Source organism: Nycticebus coucang, chromosome 18 (assembly GCF_027406575.1).
Source record: "Nycticebus coucang isolate mNycCou1 chromosome 18, mNycCou1.pri, whole genome shotgun sequence".
Classification (NCBI taxonomy): domain Eukaryota; kingdom Metazoa; phylum Chordata; class Mammalia; order Primates; family Lorisidae; genus Nycticebus; species Nycticebus coucang.
In genome coordinates this window covers 8298766-8305423 of record NC_069797.1, presented here as the reverse complement: position 1 = coordinate 8305423, position 6658 = coordinate 8298766, and the positions used below count along the sequence as shown (strand labels likewise).

General features: G+C 32.4%; 1 long non-coding RNA gene across 1 annotated transcript; it reads left to right on the top strand.

The window, feature by feature from the left end:
- Positions 1 to 925: 925 nt before the first annotated feature.
- Positions 926 to 6081, top strand: LOC128570958 (uncharacterized). Its single transcript, XR_008375674.1, has 3 exons — positions 926 to 991; positions 3822 to 3915; positions 6020 to 6081. It is a non-coding gene; the product is annotated as an uncharacterized LOC128570958 (long non-coding RNA).
- Positions 6082 to 6658: the final 577 nt, after the last annotated feature.

Genomic DNA, 6658 nt, shown 5'->3' with positions numbered 1-6658 from the left:
GACTCTTCCTCCATTGTATCGTTTGTGTAATTAATTTACTGTAATTACAGACTCATGAATTACCTTTCTTATTTGTTTCCATATATCTTTGCCACACCCACTTAAATATAGGACAGACTCTGTCTTCTGTTTCTATGTTCAAATTATTCTCCCAGGTAGTGCATATGCTTGATAAACATAGTGAATGTGTGTTGTTTTGCTAACAGATTGATGTGTGAGTGAATCAATACATTTCCTGAAGTTGACTTTTCTTTTTCTCAATAGGAAGGAGCAAGAGAGTCAGAAGTTGGAGACAATACCAACACGATTGGTATTGTTAAAAGTGCTACACAAAAGCAAATAGGTAATGACAATTTTATTTTTGTGAAAATAAATTATAAGAGGTGGTAATCTTATAATTAGGGGAAACATCTAAAAATTTTAATTACATGCTATTATGAAATAAAAACCAATAATGGGTGTTGGTTTAATTTCCATTCCTTTTATTTATTTTATTGTTTTTATTAAATCATAACTGTACAGTAATGTATTTATGGGGTATGATGTGCTGATTTTATATACAATTAGGAATGCTTAAATCAAGCTGGGTCACATAGCCTTCACCTCACTTACTTAATTGTTGTGTTAAGACATTGATACTGTACACTTCATAGATTTGACATGTACCCTTGCAATATGCACCATAGGTAAGGTCACAAGTAGGTAATGTCCATTTCTTTTAAATATACTGTTCATTACTTTTAAGTATGTTTCTTTTGCCACCTTTTTTATACTATAAACTTTTTCCTGAAACTGCTTTAACCTTCTGAAATTCTTTTTGCTATGAGTTTTTTTTACTGAAATAGTCACAAATGGAGATACTTTTGTATATGTTTTGAAAATGCAGTAATATTTTTATCATTAATTTATCTTTAAATGACATTTTATAGATAAAATCTCTGTACTGTTATCAGGACACGACAAACCAAAAGAACCAAGTTTGTATTTGGAGGTACTGTCTTTTCTTATCATTACTTTAAAATGTAAGCATTGACAACTTTAAAACATTAAAGGGATGCTTTTAATTACCTTTTCTCAGCTGTGTATGTGCCCACAAGGAATTATTTTCTTACATTATCAGGCCATAATTAATAAAGTAATTATGTGGAAAGAATGAGCTGCTGAATAGTAAAATTCTGCTAATTTGCAAGATTCGTTTAAAAAGACAGTGTAATATAATACAAAATGATAAGGCTTAGAAGTTATAAGAATTCCATTTGGCTTTGAAGTTAAGTTTATTTAAAAATTAAAGAATTATTCCAGATTCACCTATAGCCAAATGCATGAGTCTGTGGTAAATATGGATGTGTAATAAAAGGCCTAATGAAATTCAGGGAAAAGCAGTTTGGAGACTTGATTTTTATAACTTGGAACATGTAATGACAAAATTTGGCACTCAAAACTGTTACTATGTTTGAATTGACCAGTCTAGATCATCAAGGAACATTTTAAGAGAAAAAAAAAAAAATCATGGGGAGTAAGTGAACATGTTGGGCTGTAATAGTAACAATTTGATTTAGTGGAGATATAAGCAAAAATCATTTTCTAAAATAGAACACATAGAATACTTTTGTGGCAGCCATGCTTCTGATATACTGTAGGTATGAAATACTGACAATTTATTCAGAAGCAGAGCTCAGGTAGGAAGACATGGGAAAGGCTGACCTCTTAGAAGCAGTGGTTGGGCAGCAGCACCAGATTCAAATGGATGTCAAAAGACATGTTATTCTGGATCTTTCACAATCTGTGGAAACTGAGGAAAATTATTTAATTAATTTTGAATGTCTGTGACCTAATTCATAGACATGGCACTAATATCAACCTCTTAGGTATGTGTAATGAACAAATATAGTATGAAATCTGGAAACATTTTTATAGTCTGAAAAGTATGCATGCAAATGTAAGAAATGTTCACAGTTTTATTTAATGATGTAGTAAATATGGGAAGTAGTTCTTTAGGAAAAAAAAAACCTTAAGACAGTAGTGTCAAGGAAAAAATGGAAAGTTAAACAAGTTAGAACTGGCATGAGCCTTTCTAATTTGGGGTATAATAAGTTTTGGGAGACTATTGTGGGAGATACCCTGTAAGAATAGTGATTTTGTGCTTACGACCTTCCCAATGAGATTTGTACATATTTGACCTTGAAAAAAATATATAATATATATAAAATATAATATATATAAATATATAAATATATTTATATATAAATATATATATTTATATAAATATATTTATATATAAATATATATATTTATATATATATATTTATATATATAATATATATTATATATATATAAATATATATATATAATATATAATATATATTATATATATATAAATATATATATATATATTTTTTTTTTTTGAGATAGAATCTTATTCTGTGCCCTGGGTGGAGTGCTGTGGTGTCATAGCTCACAGCAACCTCAAACTCTTGGGCTTAAGTGATCCCCTTGCCTCAGCCTCCGAAGTAGTATCTGGTACTATGCGTACCAATTATGTGCTAAGTAGTTAGACATTGAATGTACAATAGGATGACTTATGGTATTGTAGTATCAATAGAAAGCCAAACAGCCAAAAATTCTGACTTACTATGTGGGCTTCATATAGATATTGTAGTATCAACAGAAAGCCAAACAGCCAAAAATTCTGACTTACTATGGGGGCTTCATATAGAGAAAACAGAGAATATCAGGTTAGACAATATAGAGGAAGATTGCAGTTAATGCGGAAAGGACTGGGTGGAAATCTACAGTCAGGAAAGATCTTTCTGAGTGTGATTTTCGAGCTATCAGCTAAAGGATGAGAAGGAGCCAGCCATGTGAAATTGTGGGAGGAAGATAGGAAAGAAAGCAATGGATCACATATGTATCATTTTTTACTCTAAACATCCTGGGAACACCAGGAAGCAGAAAGTAGGGTAGTCATCATCATCATCATCATCATCAGTCAATTTTATTTTTATCATTATAATGCATAGAAATGAAAATGTGCAAATACATGTCTGGGATACCTTAGATGCTTCAAAAATAAATGTTTGTATTCTTTTATATCGAGGTTTTCTATAGTTCCTAATTTGCTTTTTGTTAGTAAAAAGTTACATACTATATCTAGTGTTTGTTTGATTTTATTTAAACATAACAAAACAGTTATTTTTAACTGTGGTATCCTTTTATTCAACCATAAGTAAAAACTCTACAAAACATATTTTAGATTTTTCTAACCTTTTGTTTACCTAAATAAAGCAGCTTCAGAAATGTTCTGTTTAGGTTCACTTATGTTAATATGAAATAAAAATGAATGTTCAGTTTATGCCCAATATGACATGTACAAAGTTTATTAGAATGCTGTGTGTCAAATTTTCATGCTAAAATTCCATTAAGAAATATTTTATGTGTTTAATGGGTAAATATTAGAGCAAGTGTATTTTGTTTTAAAAAAATGTTCTCTTATTCCTTGTGGTGAGTACAAAGTAATCGGTTATTTTCAAGCTTGTTCCATGTTAAAACATGCACGAGTTCATATTTTTGTGAATATGATTCATTTTGGCCTTTCATGCTGTGTCTACACACCGATATGCACATAAAAGATGAGCTTGAGCTAGACAGCATATATGAAGTTCTGTATTGAAGTGTTTTGGCTTTCAATACATGTTTCTCTTAGTTTTATATGTAATTGCTTTTACCAAAAGAAATTCAGTTGTTTTTGAAGAAAGTGATTAGCAAATATTGATGTAACTTACTATTTTTAACTTAACTCATATTGATATTAACTTTAACAGAGTATTTCAGAGACTCTTTCAGAGAAGGATCTTAGTCATTCATCTCAGGATGCCAATCAAGAAGAAAAAAACAGAGTAAATGCACAAGTAGAAGGTAAGAACTGTATTTTCCTGTAAAAGACAATTTTTACAGATGGGATTTTATTCTTGCTCAGGCTAGTCCTAAACTCCAGAGCACAAGCATCCACCTGCCTTGGCCTCCCAGAGTGCTGGGATTACAGGGTCGAGCTACCGCTCCCCCGGGACTCTGTGTTTCTAATATGTTCTCAGGTGACTCCAGTGCTGCGGGTTCTTGGACCACACTAAGTAACAAGACTATAGACATCCCTGTAGAGAAATATATAGGAAGAGCTGTTGGAGAACATCTCCAACAGAAGGATCAAAGGAGGGCATTATTTTGCTTTTACATGTATTTCTGAACATGTTCCTAGCCAGATGGGATAAAGAAAAAGGTGAACAATTCCAAATTATAGATATGAACTATTACTAGTAATTGAAGAGGAAAGAAGTGGCATAAATGATCCCTGAAAAGAATGGTGACGAGAGATCTGAAAAAAAGGTTCATGAGCAGGGAAAGAGGGAGGAATAAGTTATCCCTGTAATTTTGCAGTTAATGATGAAGAAACCTGAGAGAATGCTCTTGTATCAATTCAAGAAAGTTGCATTTACACAGAAGATTAAGATTACTTCTGCCACAGAGATCACTGGAAGCAAGAGATTGTGCTAGAATTATAACGTGGAATTTGGAAGGATAGGATCCGGTATTTGAAAATATTTCTGTTTGAATTCTTCAGTCTGGATATTCAAGGAACATTTTGGGAGAAAAAAAAATTGTAGGGAATGGTGAATCTGTGGGGCTATAGCAGCAATGCATTTCTCCTCCTGTAAGTGTTAGGCATCAGAGATATGTGCTATATGTATATTAATTCATAAAAATAGATAAACTTGAATATAAAAACACTGGTCATTTTAAAAAATATTCTTTATTAAAATAGGTGTTTTCTAAAATCAGAAAGAGATTAATGTAATATCCCCACAGAAAATAAAGTCAAAAACCATAAATTTATAGAGCCCATTCCATGACTTTTCTTAATATTTTCAATGAATATGACACTGATTTTTAAATGTAAAAATTAGTTAATATGTTATAATGATGAGGTGAATCAATTTGTTTCCTTTTTTATAAATATGTCATATTTAGAGTGAATATGCATAATTACTTAGATGTATCTTACAAGGCTTTTGAATGAGTGGAGGAAGAAATGTTAAGATGGGAAAGCTAGAGGATACAGTGTACACCTAATCTGTAGGCCGCAGGGTGCTCCATCCCGTCCTGCTCTCATTTTTTCTTGGCCTCTCCAACTTTTCAGCTTGCTCATCTCACCCTTTCCTTCTCAGCTAACATGTGAGCTCTGGAAATGCCAACCTTGATGCATCTTATTCATTTTCCTTTAACCCCATTCCATAATTATCAAGGAAAATAGATAAAAACTGTTTGCCAATGATGCTATGAAATATTGTGTCCTACAGCCTTGAGATCTGGGGAATAGAAATGGAAATAAATAACTTACAGTTGAGGTGGGGAAGTTGCAAAGGAGAAATCCTTAGAGTATTGAGGCCTTACTGAGGGAGGATATGCCTGTTTATCCAGGGAAAGAGCCATAATGAATGGAGTCCTCACGTAGCAATCTGTGTAAAAAAAAAAAAAAAAGGAAAGAAGATTGTCAGCATATGAGCAGAAAGCATTTCACATATATATCACCAGGCATACACTGATGAAGGTATAAAAAGTAACAACAACTTGATGATTAACATGTGCAACGCGTTGAAGGTTCTAATAGGAGGTAGACAGGAGTACATAGGGCTACTTGATATGTTTTTCTGGATTGATAAAATTTTCTTTGTTTATGATGGCTTTGTCATTTATGTTGGATGGAAGAATTTGTGAGTGAATCTGTGATCTTCGTATGCCTTCTACCTGGTGACATCTAGTAGCCCCTTCTGAGTGGTTTTTCAAGTATTAGATGATTAGGAGTAATTTTTAAAGAGGTATATAGTTTGCTAAAGACTTAACTTCATCTAAACTCTCAATTTATAAGATAAAAATAAATTTAGGTTTGTATACATTTTTATAAAGCTGAGAGATTTTATCACATCATTCTAAGCAAGTCATTTAACTTAATATATGAAATTTACAGGACACAAAATTTTATCAAAATCAGTGAAAGAGGAAGAAGAACCTAAAGGAAGTGAAAATAACCATCCACAGGTATCAACAAATTTAAATTTAAGTTCCTGGTTTAATGTTGTTTTCTTTACATGAATGATGTGACATAGTCCAAGGGACATTTCCTACTGGAATAGCATTTTAGAATTCATACGTGGTTAGCTAATATTTAATTTTAAACAGTTTTTTTTAACTAGTTATAAAACTTAAACCTTCCTAAAGTAAAGAGTGACTTACAGCTAATCTTTGTCCTTGGAATCCAGGCAGAGGCTTTTTGGTGTTTTTCTGGCTCTTCAGTTTTGTAACCTTACATGATAAGGACGGTAATGCCAAGTACAGAATCATATTACTAAGCAAGAGAAATTACGAGCAATTTCATCATGATGACCACTGAGTTGGACTCATGTTCAAAGAGTCATCATTCCCAATGTACCAAACTGTAATGTAGTTTGTATACTGCACATCAGTCGTGCCAGGTAGAGTGTTTCTTCCACCTTGTGGCCTCTAACTCAGTTCAGTGTGTGTGCTAAGAGAGAGGGAATTAGGTCATTAGACTGTGCCTATGTAGGAAATCCGACCTTGAAGAAAGGGACTTTGATGTGAGGGTACA